Below are 20,125 nucleotides of genomic sequence, written 5' to 3' on the forward strand. Positions count from 1 at the left end.
TGTTTTGGAAACTGACTGTAACCACCAGAGGGACTGAACTGAGGAAACACAGTACAGAGCACAGGGTTGTCCTCAAGCCCACGACGAGGGCCTATGATTTTGGTGGGAGAAGCTGAGAAGTTACGATTCTAATGCGTCATAGATGAGGGTGTGGGGTGAAGGAATGGGGGTGTCTTTCTCTTGGAAGGAAGCTGAGGTGATTCTCAAGTGATATTTAGAGTCTTATTCCCAGAAGATTGGCTTGGGTTTGTCTGCTTGAATATTTTTGCTCACACTAAGGAAAAAAAATACTGGTGCTATTTTATGACTTTTATGCTTTTCAAACTAGGTTCTCAGTGTTCCCCCAGAGCCAGCATATGGGCTATTTACACAAGTCCTTGCAAGCTGTCTCATCACTGAACCCACTCCTACTACCCCTTGCTAATGTCTTTGTGAGACAAGCAGCCTCCTTTTATTATCCTCCCACTTCCTGACTGCTTCCAACCACCTACTAATCAAAGCCACCATTTGCTCTTTGCTTTACATCGTTCATTTAAACCTCAGCACAGCCCAGAGAGTGGATGTTAGTATTCTCATTCTATATGTAAGAACACTGATCCTTGGGGAGGTTAAGTGACTTACCCAGGATCTGTCAGCGAATAAGCAGAGGTGGGATTTGAACCCAGTTATTTAGCTTCAAATCTCTTGTGCATGTCACCAGAGTATTCCATCTGCACCATGAGGGGGTAGCCAGCTAGTGCAGAGGAAGCTACTGTATCCAGGAGGTTCTGCAGGAGACAGACACCCCTCCAGCTCACAGGACACTTCCTACTTTGGAGCAGTCCCTGTGACCCCGAGGCTTGGCTGGACTCCTGGTGTTAACACCCTCCTTCCTCCCAGCATCAGTCCTGCTGCCTCCACCCCCAACACAAACACCTTCGCAGACTGCACTCCTCCACACTTGGAACCAGCCCAGAGCAATAATGAGAGCAAAGAGCAGGGATTTGGCAAACGTTCAGAATGCTAGGAGAATCGTGGATTTGTCTGACTCCCTGGGTCTTGGCCTCATCCAGTGGAAAACTGAGAAAATTCCCTGCTGGCTCCTCCCTTCCCCTCCTCCCCAACCCCCTTCACCACTCTCCACCAAATACACACACCTCCAGAGGAAGGTTAAGTAAGGCCGCTCTCTGGAGTCCTCTGAAACAAAATTGTTGCTTAAATATACAGATGCAGAAATAAAGTTTAAATGGGTAACACACCGTAGTAGGATACAAACGCCGACCTCCACAAATGGGGTCAAGGTCCAGGCTGCTGGCAGCCTGCAAGAGGTGGTTTGGGGTATTGGAAGGAGCACAGGATTAAGAGAGCTGGACTTAAATCTTCAGTCTGTCACTCCCAGCTGAGTGACTTTGGGCAAGTTGCTTAACCTCTCTGAGCCTCAGTTTCCTCATTTGTAGAATGAGTGCAATTTTTTAATTACCTACAAGGTAATAGATGAACAAGTGCTTTGTAAAGGCTGCAGGGTCGGGGGTAGCATATGAAGGAACGAACAGTGGGCATTAGCAGGATTTAGTTAAGAGATTTTTATTCACTTTGCCCTTTCCTTACTGCCCCCCTACCCCGCCATCCAAAAAGAGAGACGTCTCTTACAAAGTGTATCTTAACACACACACACACACACACACACACATTCTCGCAGTCCCTGAGGGCTCATCACTTTTTTAGAGCTAACTGATCTTGGAAAACAGCTTTTCCAATAAAGACCCAGTGGCCAGGGACTGCTGGATGCACTTTCTGTAGAGGAAGCAGGAAAAGCAGAAGCAGGAAGATCTACGGCAGCACATCCATTATTTGCAAGAGGAAGGCCCAGAAAGGCTATTTGCTCTGTTGCCGGCTAATAAAGATGGACGTTTGTGGCCAGCACAGGAGCAGATGCGTCCACAGCAGCCCAGCAGAACTAACGCATTCAAGGGGAGAGGAGTAAAACCCTGAGGAGGAGCTGTTAGAGAGCCGGAGGTGGGGTGTGGCATCCTCTCTCCCCCTGGTGAAACCAGCTTGAAAACCTCTTGATTTCTTCACACGCTCCACTTCTAATTTAAGGCGTCTCCACCCAGTTTGGAAAACGCTGTGCCTCTGCACAGAGGGAGGAAAGAGCTTCCTAAGAGAGACTCAGGAAGAACAAAGACCTCATTAGAATCCACCACTTATTCTGACTACGCATTCCCAAGAATCTCTATTGATGATCTCAGGTACAAATGAAGTGGTAATTAAGGATACGATGCAAATGATTTTCAGCTTAGTAACTCCCTTGTAATTGAAATTTACTAAATTAAGTCTGAGATTTTTTTAAACTGGGTCTTTAAAAAAAATTCCCGCAGCTATAATACCCACTCTCCTCCCTGCCACCCACCCCTCTGTAATGTAATTACTTAAAAAGATCTACCGTGGGGTTGACAGTGCGCTGCCTACGGATATGTTAAAGTTGGCGCTCATGCTCTGAAATGCTGGTCTCCAATAAACAATCCCCAGGAAGCAAATGAGGAGGGGGCCTTGCATCAAGCTGCTGTTGTATTATCACACATGGGACAAGGAAACTGGACGTAGGGCTGGTGGCATTGGCAATGCTGGACACAGATTTCTTAGCTTCTCTCTCCTGGCCCTTTCCTCTGATCTGGAGCGAACTGAGGACCGCTCAGTGGAATGAGTGAACGATTATTGCTTTATTGGGGTAGGAGAGGAATTGGAATCTTTCCAAGGTCCTGACAAGGGTGCTGACTCTGGAGACGGAGGGTTTAGGGAAGATCCGAAAGCCGTCTCTGTTTTCTTAGAGGCCAGAGAGCCCAAGCTCAAACTGGAATAGCCCTGGGACACCTCCAAATCCTGTCCTCTGCCACCTGGTGCGACCACCGCTCGCCTTAGCTGGTTTCTCCCAAGCGGAGAGCCATGCCCACCAAGCTCAGTCAGCCGGGTGGGAAGCAATAGGAGCCTTGTGGCCTGAGACCGGGACCCCGGAGGCGCTCCAACCTCCCCATCCTCACCCCCACTTTGGCCCTTGTCCAAACAGTAAAGAGGACTGAAAGTTGTCCGGAGGATGTCTGACCTTCCAGAAGAGCACATTAGCTGTTTCATTGAACTCAGATGAAAACACCTGTTTGCCTTGGAAGTCAAGTTCCAGTTTCCTCGCGAGCAACCAGCAGAATTGATGTGGGAGAACAGGAGCGAGTCCCCTACAGCTGCCTCCTTCGTTCTCTTCCCCTCCCCTCACCGCCCCACCCTCTGGACACACAGCTTCCTGAAGCACCTGGAGCTAATTGGCCCTCACGGTCCAAAGTCCAAGGCTGCAGGTCCATCTGAGAACTCAGTAAAATGCAGCTCTCTGGCAGGAAGCACAGACTGAAGGAAAATGCTTCCTCCCACTGACCCCACCCCTGTATTTAAAAAAAATTTTAAATGAGATATAATTGATATATAATAGTGTATTAGTTTTAAGTGTTCAACATAGTGATTCGATATGCGTATATATTGTGAAATGATCACTACAATAAGTCTAGGTAACTTCCTTCACCTCACATAGTTACAATTTTTTTCTTGTGATGAGAACTTTTAAGATCTATTCTCTTAGCAACTTTCAAGTATACAACACAGTATTACTAACTATGGTCACCGCACCATGCATGACATCCCCAGGACTTATTTATTTTATATCTGAAAGCTGTTTTCTCTCCATCAGTTCCCATCACTAGTGTTTGAAACTTTAATAAATGTTTAGCCAAACAACTTCTGTTGGCAGAGACAAGCAGCAGAGTTGTTTCTGGAGAACGTAATAGGTGTTTGTTCCGTCAGTAAATCAGATTTTTTAAAAAGACAGGCAATAGCAATCTCGTCTACAGATAAGCTTGCACTTAAAACACTGGCCTGAACTAACATGGGCGTGTTTTCTGTTGGGTCCCAGTGTCCAGTATGGCGCCTGGCACATGGAAGGTGCTCGATAAATATTGGTTGGATGAATGAGTGAATAAATGACTCATGTTCACAAACTTTTAGTAGCTTCTCAAGGGTACAGGGAAAATGCCCTAATGCTAGAATCTGGTATTTAGGATCCTGCAATCAGACGCCAGCTCACCTTGCCTGCCTGGCCCCCTCAGACACTCTCTGCATGCTGACTGCACTAGGCCAGACATCAGAATTATCTGGAGGGCTTGTTAATACACACCCAGCAGGGGCGCACCCCTAGGGTTTTTGAATCAGCAGATGTGGGGTGGGGTGGAGGATTTGCCTTACTAACAAGTTCCTGGATACTGCTGATGCTGCATGTCAGGAACCACACTTTGCCCACACCTCTCCATTGCCACCAAGGGCACCCCTCCCCCCTGCATCCCTCCAGTTGGTCAAGGTCAAATGCCACCTTGTCAACAAAATTGAATAGGCGAGCAGAAACTGCTCCTTGACCCTTCCACACCTCCTAATGCTACAGACCCCTGCGCCCTCCACTTCTTATTTTATCTGTTCAGCTGTATCTCCCTGACCTTGCAGGTCTACAGCTCCTGCTTCCCTTGACCCACAGCTGCCCGATCTTCTGCTTCACTCTCCACGTTTTGGAATCCCACTCACCCTCTGAGGCCAGCAGAAACCCCACTCTCCCGGCCTTTCCAACGTCTCAGTAGAGAGCGCCACCCCGTGGACTTGGAACCTTATCTTCCATGATACACTGACTTTCCCCAGTGCATCAATTTCCTCACCTCCCTCAGCCCGATGGAGCTCCTTAAAGGCAGGAGGCAGGTCTCAAGCCTTTTCAACTCACCCTTAAGGGCCTTGTGCAGTGTGGCCTTATAACCGGAGTGAACTAAAGACATGTTCCTTGCGTGCTCAGATTCCTTCCGCTCTCTGAGACCTTAATAAGGAACGTAATAAAGTACCTGATACTGCACTCACACCGGGGATCCAAAGGTGACTAAAACACAGAAAGTGCCCTGGTACTAATATCTGTTTTCCAGTTTAAATGTCACTGCTCATTATGCCCACTTTGCTTTCCTTGCAGCCCCTGGCCTGGGCTGTGACTGACCTACAGAGACCACTGGATGTCCTTCATCATCTAAACAGGTGAGGGGTCCCCATCACTAAGACACAGTTCCAAGTTCTGGGCTTATTTGTTGTCTCTGAGACTCGGAAGGGGAGGGTGACTTTCGGTGGTGAGTCAAGTGATGTGACTCATCCCGGACAGGTAAGAGGCAGATGAAAGGAGACTTTCTGCAGCCTGCTGAAACATCAGTGACTAAGACCCAGGGAATGTACCAAGAACATTCTCAGTTCTCAGTTGTGGGCTCCTGAAAGGGTGGTGCCTCACCCCATTCTGTGAGGCAGCTTCATGCCCTCACAGCCTCATGATCCTAACAGTTTGTTATAGAAACCCAACTTAAGCAAAAGGGGAACTTTTTGCTCACCTTTGTGTCTTCATTCAGGGAAGCTCATGGAATTGAATAAGGAGCTATTGCATAGGAACCCGGATTTAGGGACCAAAACTGGTCCCAAGTATGCCAGGACCCTCTCTCTCTGTCCACCCAGCTTTCATTTCTGCACATTTTTTGCATGTTGGCCTAACTCTCTCCTGCCACAGGTGGGAGAAGGGGTACCACGATCAGCCCAGTCTGGGTTCCACGCCTACCAAGGCCATGTGAAATGGGAGGGGGACTGTTCCCCAAAGGAGAGATGGGTGTCAGGCAGACCAACATCAGAGATCCACTACAAATAGTTATGTCTTATAACATTCCAGGCACTGAGTTAAGTGTCTTACATACATGATCTCATTTGATTCCCAAGCTGATTCTATGAGGCAGGTCCTATATAAGACATTTGCCTTTCTTTTTTTAAATATTTATTTATTTGGTTGTGCTGGGTCTTAGTTGTGGCAGTCTGGCTCCTTAGTTGCGGCTCGCCCACTCCTCAGTTGTGGCATGCGAACTCTTAGTTGAGGCATGCATGTGGGATCTAGTTCCCTGACCTGGGATCGAACCTGGACCCCCCTGCATTGGGAGCGTGGAGTCTTAACCATGCGTCACCAGGGAAGTCCCTGCCTTTCGTACAAATAAAAAGGCATGACACAAATTGTAGCTAGGTCCTTTCTGCCAGCTCCAGTGCTGGGCTTGGGACACTCAGAAAATATGGTCTGGAAATGAGAACACATTTTCTTTGGAAATAAACACATTGCTTAGGAAGAGGACCTGTAAACCAATGTTTTGACTGTGGTTATCTCTATATCAGTAGCTAAGAGGCTAAGACCATAAATGTTGTTTATGTTTCCAGTCGTTAATTCTGGACAACTTAAATCTCTCTACTAAGCTACCAGCTCTCTGTGAATCTACATTGAAGGGAGGTAAGTCTTATCATGGAAGATCAAAGGGGCTTCCTTCCCTGTCCCATCCAGTCAAGAATACACATCCTTTGGGGCTTCCCTGGTGGCTCAGTGGTTGAGAGTCCGCCTGCCGATGCAGGGGACACGGGTTTGTGCCCCGGTCCGGGAGGATCCCGCATGCCGCGGAGCGGCTGGGCCCGTGAGCCATGGCCGCTGAGCCTGCGTGTCCAGAGCCTGTGCTCTGCAATGGGAGAGGCCACAACAGTGAGAGGCCTGCATACCGCAAAAAAAAAAAAAAAAAAGAATACACATCCTTTGGGATAACATTTAAAAGGAGAGTCAGATTAGATCAGGATAAGGCATGGGATTTTCTCTCCAGCCAGAGGATATCTGCCATCAGGAGAGGTTTTCATGGGTCCTGCAACCCCACTCAAAGAAGGCCCTCTCCTCTCTGCTTTATTTCTATAACCAGTTCTTACCTGTGCTTCCTCCAAGAAGAAATGGACTTTGAGACTTGCTCACAGCTTTACCACTAAGAGAAAATGGATCATAACATACCCTGGTCACCACCTGCTCGAGAGGTCCCGTGTTCCACCAGGGGTGTGGCTCTTTGGGTCCCAAGATTCTCCAGGGCTAAGAGCAACCTCTCCAGTGTTCGTACTAGACTGTGAACTTCATGCAGTTGCAGACTTGGCCTCTTATGTTCACCATCACATCCTGACTCCCAGCACAGTGGCTGGCACACAATAGGTGCCCAATAAATGTTTGTTGAATGAATGAATGAATGATATTCCATTCTCAAGTGATGCCTCATGTAACTACTGAAATTAGTTGGTAACAATGAGCCAGGGTCACTGTGCTAGCCACTGTAGTTATAAGCAGAGGGGACCATCTTTTTTAGTTTCAAAATAAGGACCCAAGTTTGTTAAAGACACCCACCACTGGTCAGTCCTGAGGGTCCTACTACTTTGGTTTTCATCAATGCAAATGCCAACTCTTTTGGTAAATATTTTCATAAATTCTCTATAATATTCTGCCACGTATTTGTTCAATATAAACATACTGGTCACAAACTTCAAATCTGGGGCAAAGAACATTCAACTGAAGTCAGATGACCATAGTTCACCAGTTCTATCTCCACCAGCAAGAGCTAATTTTACTGAACACTTACTATGTGCCTGGTGCTTTTATGCATGATCGCATTTAATCTTCAAGAAAATACTATGTAAATGATGCTATAAATATCCCCATTTTACCTATGAGTAACGTGGGGATTCTAGGGCATGAATACATAGTTCAGTGCCACATAGCCACACGGTAACTAGGGCAATCGAGGCTATAATCCATCTGTCTGACTTCCATGCTGGTGTTATCTGCAGCAATTCACACTGTAACCTTGCAAGTCATTTAACTTCCAGAGCCTCACTTTTGTCTTCTTTCTAATGGGGATAAAAATCATCTCACGGGATAAATATTTACGTTGCTACATTGTGTAAAATGTAAAGCACCACTTACCTTTTAAGTTAACATTGTTACTGTTCCAAATTCAACACGAAGTGTTGGAAGCTAGCAGTACACTGATAAATGCTTTTTCCCCCATAGTCATCTTGCCAATGCTTCATTCATCAACAAACTTTACCAAACACCTGCTTTGTGCCATTCACACAAAGATGAATGAGGGTGTCCGTGCCCTCAGGGGGCTCACAACCTTATGAGCATTTCCATTGCTTAATGAGGCTCAAGGTTGGATCTACACTCACCCCAAGAGTCACCATTGCCTGATAGCATTCTATTCCTCTGGAAGAAAGGTAAAGGTGAAGTTTGAGCCTAATGGTCAGACCCCTCCTACAAATGATGGTACAACAGATTGTTTAATCGGTTCAAATAGCTCCTTGCTTTCCTGGCCACATGACCTTCGGTAAATTACTTGACCTCTTTACAGCTCAGTTTCCTCGTCTTTTAAGCGGGGTGATAGGGACAATTTTTAATAATACGTGTACAGAGTTTAGTTCAGTGCCTGGCACGTAGCAAACGTTAGCTGATGTACAGCCAAAGGCAGTGGGAACAGCAATACTGGCTGCTGCGGGGACGAGTGTATGAGCATGTGAAAGGGGACACAACGGCCATTGCCTAGAAGGAGGGCAGATCCTTAAGGAAGGGGGAGGGAGATGCACCCCCTCCTCAGTGAATTGGGAGGGAGCATTTGGAACGAAGCATCAGCACCATTAGACAGCCCTGACTTACACAAGGTAGCCAGAGAAAAAAGGGCCAAAGCACCAAGTAATAAAATCTGAATGCCTTTTCCACACTGAAAACTATTGTTTGTTTGCAGGTAGAGAGTATCAGGTATTTGTGTTATGCTTTCAAATTCATCATCTCATTAGATCCTCAAAACACCCACCAGGCACACAAGAAGAAAATGATCACCCCCATTTTATAGATGGTGAAATTGAGATTCATGAGGTGAAGCCGTTTGTTTGAGGTCACACTATTAGGAGTGGTGGAATTGAACTAACACCCAGTGCTCAGTTCAGGGTTCAACACCATCTTCCCAAGCAAATCTTTGCAGAGAAAACTGAAAAAATGTGGACGCACATCTGAGTCACCTGGAGAAGCTTTAAAAATCCAGATTCCCGGGCCTCCCTGGTGGCGCAGTGGTTGAGAGTCCGCCTGCCGATGCAGGGGATACGGGTTCGTGCCCCGGTCTGGGAGGATCCCATATGCCGCGGAGCGGCTGGGCCCGTGAGCCATGGCTGCTGGGCCTGTGCATCCGGAGCCTGTGCTCCGCAACGGGAGAGGCCACAACAGTGAGAGGCCCGCATACCGCAAAAAAAGAAAAAAAAAAAAAAAAAATCCAGATTCCCAGGCCTTCCTGAGACCTACTAAATAAGAATCGATATGTTACAGGAGCTCAGGAAGCTCCCTCGGGGGAGCTGATGCAGTTGGGCTGGCGGGTTGGACTGGTGTCTGGAAGCCAGTCGCAGAAGCAATAATGCTGTGTTTGTGGCTATAAGAGGGTTTGGAGGCACATGCCAGCCCCAGGCAAGCCTCCGGCTGCTTTGGCCAGGACAACTGCAATAGCCCACCAGCTGGGGTTACACCCATCAACAACGCTGCCACTTCTCTCGCCCTGCCCCATCCACTTTCCAACTGCAACTAGCGTGAGCATGCCTCTATCCCCCACTGACACACATGCTCACAAATCCTGCTTAAACCCTCCTGAGTTTTCCCAGACCCCTAGCCTGACTGACAAACACTGCCTGATTCCACTGCATTATCCACCACTCTCTTCCTCACAAGCCTTCCTTCAGTCCCTAGAAATGCAGAGATCCCCTCCTACCACAGGGCTTTTGCACTGCTTCCATCTGCCATGCCTAGGACTCCCCATCCTACTGCGCAACCCCTTCCTCTAGTTAATGCCACCTCTTTCTAATCTCAGCATTATTTTGTCAGGGGAGTCTTCCTTAACCCCCGACTAGGGCAGAGTCCTCTGTTACATGTTGTCTTAGAACCAAGTTCCTTTCCTCAGCACTTCTTTTTTTTTTTTTTTTTTTTTTGCTGCACGCGGGCCTCCCACTGCCGTGGCCTCTCCTGTTGCGGAGCCTGTGCTCTGCACGCGCAGGCTCAGCGGCCATGGCTCACGGGCCCAGCTGCCCCACAGCATGTGGGATCTTCCCAGACCAGGGCACGAACCCGTGTCCCCTGCATCGGCAGGCGGACTCTCAACCGCTGCGCCACCAGGGAAGCCCCCACCTCAGCACTTCTTGTCACTGGTTACAATTGTGCATGAAAAGTGTGGCTATTTTATTTAGGTGTATCTCCCTTCACCACCGGCCGTGGACAGGCGAGATCTTGGAGAAATCTGTCTCCTGTCTGCCATGCTCATCAATACCTTCTCATTGCTCGGGACTCAGTGAACACGTGTGGAACCGTGTTCCGTGTATGTCTTTAATAGCACATGATTTGTATAATAGGACAGGCCAGGAGCCTGCTGCTTCCACCTTACCATCCCTAGGAGGTGGGACATTTGAAAGAGGCCTGTGTGATGAAGCCATTTTGACATTAGTGCCCCGTCAAAGTGCAAAGTCTCGAGGTTTTATTGCCAAGTAACAGGCACAGCAGACACTCCCGGCTTTGTGCTGCTCATAACCCCCAACCCTGACCCTGAGGGACTCCCACAGTCTTCTTGATCTCTGTTTGGTTTGAATTTTTATGAGGTGAATTATTTTTATAACCAGAAAAGGCCATAAAGAGAATTTTTAAAGTCTGCCAGAACTGGGTAAGACTCTAGGGCTACATTAGTTTTGTCTCTAAAAATCTTAAGTTGGGAGGAAGCATCATGTAGTTAATGTATGTCTTTAATAGAAAGTATTTTTTTAAAGCCCTAGAAATTTAATCGACGTTTTTCTGGGCATTCTGAAGTAAGAAAAAGAGGTGGTGTTATGGTTCAAAGGTCCTCACTGTCCCCCACACAACAGTGTGTTGTTACCTTTAAGGGATGGAGCAGGGATTTGAGAGGCGGACCATTAAGATACTAGTGAACTCTCAGAGAAGGTGCCACTGCTGTCTGTGTGACGGATGGCACCTCCTGAGATGAGCAGAGCAAACACAGGAGCCTGGGTCTCTGTGCCAGGTGGTGCCAGCCCTTCCTCCCTTTAAGCTCCCCCTTTCCTGGCCCTCACTTTCCTCCACTGCATCCTTCCCTATCCCCTGCCTCACCCCAAACCCTGCCCTGCAGAAAGGAAGGCCAGGGATGGAGTGAGATTATTTGATTTTGCACAGCATTTGTTACTTTTTAAAGCCTGAAGATTTAGCAGGTGTTTCTGTTTGGCTCTGTTAAAGGATAAAATGACTGCATTTGAATTTCACTCACCCGAGATGGTGCCTCCCCTCTGCCTGCAATGACCCTGGATTCTGGCTCTCTTCTGGCTTCTTACTGGTAAGAATCTCTTTGACTACTCGGTTAGTAGAAAGAAATATCAGATAGCTGTTAAAGAATTCATGCTTTTAGTTGGGTCCGGAGGTCACGGCGAAAGGCTGCTTTGACAGGAGCAGAGTGGTTAATAATGGCAAGAAGGCCGGGGGACCCAGCCCCGGCTCAGTCAGGCAGTTCTCATCTCCTTTAGTGTCGGTGGCTCTTACCAAGTGGTAAGAGCCAGATCCAATGGTATCCCACCTGCTAACCCGTCATTGAGTTTTGAGCATTGGAATGGGAGTGGGTGATGGAAGGAAGAAGTTTTAAGCACACCAGGTTTTTGGAGAGTCAGAAGAAACAATTCTTCCTGGATTTAATGATCAGGTGGGCTGGGAGACTGGCAGGCAGTTGAAAAGAAATGTGGTGGACTGGTGTACCCTCCTGGTTCTTCTCCGCAAAACCACTGTACAGAAATCTGTAAGAGTTGATGTGACCAGCCCTTATTCTGAATTGTATATGTCTACCGCTTGATTATGATTCTATTGGGTGGGTTGATGGATGGATGGATGGATCGATGGATGAATAACAGCTTTACTCTCAGTATTCACCCACTGCAGCAGACACTGTCAGTGCCTTGCCCATATTATCTCTACACACCAAAGGCTGCTTATTTCGCATACCTGCCACTCTGCCTCTGAGAGCCTTTGCCTGGCCAGGGGAGCACATTAGGCCTGGGAGCCAGAAGAGGAGAGTTAATGTTCTAGAAGTAGCCCTCAACCCATGGTGGAGGGGGACTTGGTGGATAACGAGCCCAGCTTCCTTGAATCTCAGTTGGGGTGACCGAGGCATGTCTGCATGGTTGCATGGCAACCCAGTTGCCCTCAGTGCTTACTACTTAATTACATACCTTTATAGCCTTTCTTTGCTTCCCTGTCTCCCTTCTCCATTGCCCTTCCAATGTTTCCTGGGATCAACTTCCAAATGAACTACTTGTCCTGGAATCCTTGTTTTGGAGCACGAGTCTGTGGGAACCCAAACTAAAACCTCCAACTTACTGATTGCTCTGACATGTGACTGAACAGTCCCCAGGGGTCACCCTTAATCTTCTATCTGCTTCCTAAAAACAAGAATAATCTAGTTGGAAGAATAGTGACATTTAGCCTCGTTGGAATAGTATTAAACCCTGTCAAAGTGCAAATTCACTAGATTTTATTGCCAAGTAACGTGCACAGCCAAACTTCCCCACCTTTGAGCTGTCAGTAACCCCCTCCCTGACCAGAGGGACTCCCATACTCTACCTGATCTCTGGTTTGAATTTTCATGCAGTGCATTATTTAGCCCACACCTAACTGGAATAGTATTAAACTCATTCTTAATTAATTCTCTCTGGAAACTCTCATCTTATTAAGTATTTAACAGAACTTCAGTTTCATTACTGAAGCTGATCAGAATCTGTTATTTAAGGACTGAAAGGAGGACGAATGTCAGACCCACAAGCCCATTTTCCTGGTCAACCTTCTCTGATGACATGGTTTTCCCATCTCTAAGGCAGTCATGTTTGTTAAAGGAACAGTCCTTTTAGCTTTTTTCTGATTATTAATTTCTAAATTCTCTACAGCTCCTCAGAAAACTTTTGATAGTTTCAAGCAACACTTTAAAGTGATGATTCTGTGCCCTAGGTGTGCATTGGAATCACCCGGGGAGCTTTTATTTCCAGGGACTCTTGGGACCTACTCCAGACCAGTCAAATGGCAGTGTCCGGGCAGCAGTAGTTTTAAAGTTCTCCAGGGGGTCCTAATGTGCAGCTAGGGCTGAGAACCACTGATTTAAGGGGTCAGAGCTTCTGAGGCAATGAACACCAGCTGCCCCGGGAGCTGCAGCTCTGGGCAAAGCAGAAAGGGTTAAGAGTGTCATAGATGGCAGCCTCACGTGACAGCACACATCCTAATAATCCAGTCTCTGCATGTGGGGCCCCTCCACGCTTCACTCCACCTTACACTCACGCTTCGCTCCCTGCACTTGAGCCAAGAGGCCTCAGGAAGCCTCTCAACGAGCCGCCCACGCTCTAAGGAGAAAACATCCACTATGCAAGGCAGTAACCTTTTGTTCCCATCAGAGAGCAAAGAACTCGGCTCCCCAAGGAGATTTCAAATCAGGAATTTTATTTTCTCGTTTGAAAGTTTGTGCAGTTGAGCCTCGTGCATTTTCATTTCTCATGCATTTTCATTTCCCTATCTTCCAATCTGGGTAATTTGTGCTCCTGGCTGAACCTTCGGGTATTTTCTCAGCCCTGGTGGATGTGGCTGCTTTTATCCCTGGGGCATCATTCTAGAGTAGGAGTTCCTCATATTCCCAGAAACAAAGAAATCAAAAAAAAAGAAGAAGAAGAAAATGGAGCCTACAAGCTGTGACATCAGTCTACGACTGGCCTCTATTAAGCCTGGCCCTTAATGAGCTTAGGGCCTTGGAGGACTTCTTTAAGCTTGATAACGCTCTCTCATAAAACGTTAAGAAACCACAGTGACCATTTGGGACTCCAAGCCAAATGATAACACAATTTAATTAAGTTGGTCTGTGGACTTTCCAAGATGTTTGTGGATTTTGGTGTATACATGCATTTTTCTGAGGAGACAGTCTCGAATTTTCATACGGGTAATGTGACCCCACAAAGTTTAAGAATTAGCGATTTCATGCTTCCTTCCTCTCTCCCAAGAGCCGAAACACAGATGTTTGACCTGAGGGACTAATGCTGAAACTTTCAAACACCCTTGGCCTCCTCCCTCACCCCTTTACCATCCAGGGGCTCTGGAATGTCATAGCATGTAAATTCCTGGTCTAGAGAAAGGGGATATAATGTCACAGAGCACCTAGAAGCAAAGGGTCAAGGGACAAAGTGACCTGGCTCTGAGGGTCCAGCAGTCCTTCAGCATAAAGACCTGGCATGGATTCTCAGGTGGCCCACGAGTTTCCCAGCAAATACTGTCCAAGACAAACGTACCTGAAGGCTGAGGGCCGAGTTAGTCAGAATAACCTCCCTCTCTTCTGCAAGTAAGGGTGGTTATTTTCTTTCCATGAATTCTTTTTTTTTTTTTTTTTTTTCACGGTACACGGGCCTCTCACTGTTGTGGCCTCTCCCGTTGCGGAGCACAGGCTCCGAATGCGCAGGCTCAGCGGCCATGGCTCGCGGGCCCAGCCGCTCTGCGGCATGTGGGATCTTCCCGGACCGGGGCACAAACCCGTGTCCCCTGCATCAGCAGGCGGACTCTCAACCACTGTGCTACTAGGGAAGCCCTTTCCATGAATTCTTAAAAAAGCTTGAGAATGTGGTCATCTGTCACTGTCAGGCTTTCCCCTGCATCAAAGAAGACGCTAATGAGTGGAGGGAGAGAGAGCTGGACACCCTGGCAGACACTTCACTCCCTCACCTTGGCCAAGTCTCATCTCCTCTGTTATGGGGAAGTGATTAATGATGTCTCCCCATCAGGGAGGTGGTGCAGGACTTTGTAACTAAGTTCCATAGAGGGGAGGGGAACCGTGAGTGTGGATGAGGGCATGGCGGGTAGGGGGCACATAGGGAACCGACATCTCGTAACTGTCTACTTGTGCCAGGCCTGTGTTAGATCCAAGGATACTTCAGGGTGAACAAATAGCTGCAGGGCATGCTCAAATGAGGGGGCAACCACAACACAGAGCCGTACTGGACAAAGTCCCCAACCCCAAGGGACTTACTCTTGAAAGGGGCAGAGTAAATCTTTATACTGCTGGTGACAGTGACTGCCAACCGTGCCCCTTTCTCCTCTAGCAGCACTGTCCAGTAGAACCTTCTGTGATGATGAAATGTTCTATATCCACCCTGTGCAATGCCATCACCATGAGCTACATGTGCCTGTTGAGCACTTGAAGTGTGGCTAGGCTGACTGAAGAACTGAATTTGACATTTTATTTGATTCTTTTAGATTTAAACAGCCACATGGGAGTAGTGACTACCAGTATTGAACAGTGAAGTTCTGGAGTAGCCCCAATTTTCAGCTGGGCACATGGTCACTTGAAATAAAGACTGTTTCACAGCCTCTCTTGCAGGCACGTGATAATGTTTTGGCCAATAGATGTGAGGGCATGTGGTGTAAGTGACTTCCACATTATGCCCTAGAAGAAAATGGCTTCCCCTGGCTTTCTACTCTTTCTTGCTGGGTGGAGTGGAAGGTAGCCATGCACCATCGGGAACCAGGTGATGAAGACAACACCTTAAGGACAGCAGAGCAATCAGATAGAAGGAACCTGCATCCCTGAGGGTGACTTCAGGTAGCAGAGTCCCAAGTCCAGCTCAGACATCTACGTGTGGAGAAGCTAAGATCTGATTCTTTTAGCTGCTGTTATTGTGGGTCTCTGACATCAAGCTGCACTGATATCCTATCCTAACCAATATACTGTCCTCCTCTCTCTTACAGAGATTGTGGGGAACAAATGTCCTAGTTATAACTTTGATCATGCGATTGTAAAGCTTCTGTCAGGTCTTCATGCAGCTTAAGGGCAGAACCCCAAAGTCAGAGACCTCTGCTTAGCAAAGCACCTTGGTGAGCTGGTAGATCTGCAGAGGTAGACATGAGCTTAGTTGGGAGCAAGGGATGGAGAGCTAGATGCTATGCATGAGAAAGAAATTAAAACCCAGAGAAGACTGGCCCCTACAAAGGGAAGAAAGGCCTGGAGAGAGGAGAAGGATGGACCTGAGAAATAGCATGAAGATGGGCCCAAGGGATGGAACGGCCAGCGGGAAATTTCCCCAGGTGGCAGTAATTGATGGGCTTTTTCACATCAGTGAGGTCTGTCGTTCCTGTTGTTCCTATAACCTCTCCATTGCTCCAAACACTGTTATACACCACTGCTTCATGTTGTGCTTTGGAGAAAATGAAGGATTTAGGGCAGTGTCCAGCCTGGGACAAAACAGTGGGGAGAATGGAGCAGTTCTAGGAGGCAAGACACATGGTAGCTTAAGAGTGCAGTGGAAGCAAGAAATCTGAAAAAAGAGGTGACTAGGAGACAAGTGAGCTCCTTGTGGGGAGGGGCACGCTGGCTTCCACCACATGTGGGATGGGGTCCTTGCCCCTCTGCTTGATGCTGGAGAAAAGTGTCACCCCAGAAGTCTGTATAACCTGTGATATCCAGGCAGCTGACACTGGTTTTGCAGTTCCCTGTGGCACTATCTTTCCTCCTGGCCAGCTCCCAAAGACCTGACAGCCAAGCAGAGAAGAGAAACAAATGTTTTCTTCATGCTTGCTCTGCATTGGCCTGGATGAAAGGAGACCTACTCCTCTTAAATCTAGAGCACACAGTCATTAGGAAGAGTGAGAAAATCTGTCATTGGTCAGAAGGCCAAGATGGAACGGTGAACCTGGTGTTTGGGGACATAGGGAGCAGGACCTTGGGAATTCTGGATTTGAGACGGGCCAGAGCCCTACATCTCAACTGGCTCCTGAGGCAGAGAGTGTAATACTTGCAGAAAAGTGTTTGCCGCTGTTACTGCTAATAGTAACACTTGTGTTCAACATCCAAATATACTCTGTTGACACTTGCTCAAGTGATGGAATTTTAGGAGCTGTACCCGGGGCAATAGAAAGGTGACAGTTTTCTATGGTAACCCTCCTGAATACGATCCTATCATTATCTTTAGTCAGGTCAAGGCATAGACTGAAGGTTGGGATCAGTTGGGACACTGTATAGTCTATATATTCTTCACAACAAGTCTATGATGCATTTTAACAGATAAGGAAACTGAGGCTAAAGCAGATTAATAACTGGTGCAAAGTCACACAGCTAGTAAGTGGTCTGGCAGGGATCTGAACCCAGGCCAACTGCCATCAGAGTCCACACACTTAGCCACTACCATTTTCTGCCTCTTTGCTCTGGGGGTGTTGTACTTGGGACTTGGGTGCACACAACCCTTCAGAACCATTCAGAGCCCTCCCACGAGCACAGAACCTAGAGCAGAGGACCATAACCTCAGATGGCAAATATCCTGGGATGAAACCACATGGCTATTAAGGTGCAGCTTAGAAGGTTTTATTTTTGTTAGTTACATACATCTGTTTATCAGCTTAGTTACTAGTCACATCATAAAAACCATAAAAACAGTGTTTCCAAAGCACTTCTGTTATTTGATGTTTCAAGCAGTTTGGATACCAGGCAAACAAGAATTTATTGTAATTCAAACAATAAAGGGTCATTTTTCAACCTCAATTTTAACTTTACTGAACATGTAGCTCCCTCATCTTGTTATTTGTTGCCTGCCAAAATAACGACACCCATTTTTATTAACTTTTCCATTTAGTGGGAAAATATTTCATTTAAATATACATGGATAGTAGTTCTGTTGAATACAAACCTTAATGAAGCTCATTTTGAAGCATAGCAGAGTATCTGATTGAAGATTGTATACATGGTATATTTCTCTATGTCCTTTCTTAGGTTAATAAATACCTAGAGACCAGCTTAACTGTCAGCTTGACTCTTTTATCGCATACCTATCCAAGTACCTAATGATTCTGGAAGACGATTTCTTCTATTTTGAGATAGCATCTCTAACCCTAGAATTAGAATTTGAGATTTATCTGATACTGACTTTGCATGGTCAAAAAATACTTTGGAGATGATGACATTAATTTTTGAAGAGGGAGGTCCAGGATGGTCATCCTGTTATATAAAATCTGTATTTTAAATTTGTAATGCATCTTCAGTTCTGTATTTTGGCGTATATTGAACCCATATAACTCCATTGGTAGAAAGCAAGGAGAAGGTTTAAAATTTTTCTGTTATATTAGCAGTTACATCAGATGTTGTAAAGGAGAAGATAGACTTGAGCAGCTTGTAAAAATAATGCATTTGATTTTCATTTTGTCAGATTTGTAGAGTGATTTGAGGATTTAACCTCATCCTAAAAAGGCTCTAAGTGAGAAGCATGTCAGTTGTATCGAAAAGGGCCTCAAAAGAGCTTCTCCCTGCAGGATTCAGAACTTGTACGGTATCATCAGCTAATGTCAGTGCCACTGGTGAAATCTGGTTTCTCAGATAAAACAGGATCCCAAGAAATGACATTTACGAAGTGTGTGTCTAGCCAGTTTGGAGCAAGAATTCGCACATTCACACTGCAGTCCTCACTGCTGGCACAGACCAAATTGTGAACATTTTTAGCATGAAGAGCTGGCACTTAGCTCTGACCCTGTGGCTAGAGCCTGTGAAGAAACAGATAAGGGGTTGTACAGTTTGCTGCTAATAACCATGTTCTCTTGACACCGTGGATTTTTGCACCGAATTACCCAGAAGGCATACAAAATGCTCCTTACTTCAATAAAACCCCCTGTGAGTGAAAAATACATAGTGATCGTTGCAGAGATTGGAGTTTTCTTTTTCTAAAGTTTTTGGAGTGGACTCTTAAGTTTCTTCCTACCCAGGGAACAACTGCTACAGCACTTAGGCAGAAAAAAGTAAAATTTGTTTGTTTTCAGTGTGAGTCATGACAAACCTAGGGATTAGAAACTTAGGAAGAGGAAAACTTATCTGAGTGAGGATAGTAGCCAAAAAACTCAGAGCAGCGTTGGACAAAAGATCCTTTTCAGACGTGTGTGTGACTGATGATGTTGGGATACCCTGCACCCAACTACCCACACTTTGTTGGGCTACACGATGCTTCAAAGGCTCAAACCAGTCTCCTTTTAGGTGAAGGCACATCTTCACAAAGTCAAGTAAAATGTTATCTGGAAGAAGGGATGTGTTAATGCAACATTGCTGATTTTCAGACTCTCAGAGTCCCTAAGGGAGAGACTAAGCATGGGTACGTTTGGAATGTGGTACTGAGTGGAGAAGGGAAAGGGGATCCAGTAATGGGTTCAGAGCATGAAATGGGCAGTGCCAGGCATGAAGGAGGACCTGGGTAGCCCAGGAAGCCTGGGTGCCTACGTTTTGGGAATAGGAGGTGAATAGAAGCAGGTCATCCCTGGCTGCATCTCCAATGAGTCCTCATTGACTATGACACAGGTATACAGATACTTTAAAACCAGCTTTTCATAAGCTGTTGTTATGCAACACTTGTCCTCATCAGTCACAAAGCCTCAAACCTCGCTGCACCACACAGTGGTGTGACTCCTCCCGTCACGTCTATGCAGTTCTAGTTTCAGTGTCTCTGCCGATCACAGGCATTCTGGATTGTTCACTTCCAAAGTGCTCTGAGCACAGGGGCAGCGGGGGTGCCTGAAATCAACAGAGGCTGAGACTCATTGCAACCATCAGCCCTGACCTGCTCACATGGATTTTCCTACCAGAGCTGCCCTTAATACCTAAATAACCAGGTAACATTTCCCCCTCCGGCCCCACTCCACCGCCTCCTGCCCTCTAATAGGGGCAGGAGGTGAGAGGAAAAATGTCAGTGAGTCTGAATTATCCTCAACCAGGACAGTAAGCCCTGTAATAATCAGGAACCCTTGGGGTTCCCCTAGATATTTGTCCAGCATCCTCCCTTCATGCTCTGCTTCGCAGATGCATCACTCATCAGGCCCTGAGTCATGGATAATTTACCAGCTATTTTACCAGTTGCATTACTTCACAGTGGGTGGAAGCTTCCAACTGGCCTGTAGCCCTCCGAGGCTAAAAAAACAAGCCTATTTTCTACCATGTTGAGCTTTTAGGCTCTAGCAGTTAATATACCTGAGCCCCAAAGGGCGTCCTTAAAATAGGGGAGCCCCAGATAGTAGCCCTGACCTGTAGACTGATCTGTTTCTTGCCTAAATTTTAAAAGTCCAAGTCTGTCTTTCCCCCTCTTTCTGGGAAGCTGACCTGAACAAGTAAGGATGTGCTATAAATGTCTTTCAAGACTTGACTTGTAGGTTCTAATT

Source organism: Mesoplodon bidens, assembly GCF_964165515.1.
Source record: "Mesoplodon bidens genome assembly, chromosome: 14".
In the NCBI taxonomy this organism is placed as follows: domain Eukaryota; kingdom Metazoa; phylum Chordata; class Mammalia; order Artiodactyla; family Ziphiidae; genus Mesoplodon; species Mesoplodon bidens.